This window comes from Octodon degus, unplaced genomic scaffold, assembly GCF_000260255.1.
Source record: "Octodon degus isolate 3935 unplaced genomic scaffold, OctDeg1.0 scaffold00126, whole genome shotgun sequence".
NCBI classification, from domain to species: domain Eukaryota; kingdom Metazoa; phylum Chordata; class Mammalia; order Rodentia; family Octodontidae; genus Octodon; species Octodon degus.
This window is the reverse complement of record NW_004524702.1, coordinates 684,516-685,386: the sequence shown is the minus strand read 5'-3', so window position 1 is coordinate 685,386 and position 871 is coordinate 684,516. Positions and strand designations below refer to the sequence as shown.

The following is an 871-nucleotide window of genomic DNA, read 5'->3' as shown; positions in this document are numbered from 1 at the left end:
GCAAGCGCTGCTCCCGGCAGGGGCTGCTCCCTGCAAGCAAGCGCTGCTCCCGGCAGGGGCTGCTCCCTGCAAGCAGGGGCTCAGCTCAGCGCAGGACACGGTGTGCAGGTCCCAGGTCACTCCAAGGAGCCTGGCGGAACCCGGGATTGAACTCGCCCTTGCGCCTGTCAGGGAGGCGCTTACACTGAGCCATCTCCGGGCCCTCCACCCCTTCCAGTCAGGTGGCTTTATCTCCTTTTCTGCCTGCCTGCACCCAGACACAGTCAATTCCACGCCATGTTGCCTTCACACCAGCCTGGTGGTCTCTTGTGGCTCTCCGTCTCCTCCCATGTCATAGGGAGGATTATAGCTCTGCTATAATCACCTATTAACAAAATCTAGGGAAATAACTTTAAAAAGTCAATTAAAACAAATTAACAAAAGAAAATTAAGTGTTGTGGACATGTAAGATTTTCAACACTACAAAAATCCAGTCAGAGGGCTTGGCAGCACATGCCTGTCATCAGAGCACTTGGGAGGCTGAGGCAAGAGGATCACTCGAGGTCAGCCTGGGCACTATAGTGGGTTAGCAAGTGGTGTAAATTACACGGTAAGACCCTATATCCAAAAGGAGAAAAAGTTCCACAAAACTCCCTAGTCTTCCTTTTTGTCCTGTCTTCGTGGTATTGGGGATTGCACCCAGAGCCCTTGCAGTGTAATCCTACCTTGGGAAGCTGATGCAGGAAGATACAAGTTCAAAGCCACCCTGGCACTTAGCATAATTTAGCAACCTCATCTCAAAATAAAAACAGAAAGGGCGGGCCCACCAGATAGCGCAGCAGATTAAAGCACCTGTTTAGGCAGAGCGCAGTGACCAGCAGGGTTCCATCCC

General features: G+C 51.8%; 1 protein-coding gene across 2 annotated transcripts in view; it reads right to left on the bottom strand.

The window, feature by feature from the left end:
* Znf621 (zinc finger protein 621) overlaps window positions 1-871 on the bottom strand; it is a 7,930-nt gene that overhangs the window by 6,032 nt on the left and 1,027 nt on the right. The gene's annotated exons all lie outside the window — the stretch shown is intronic.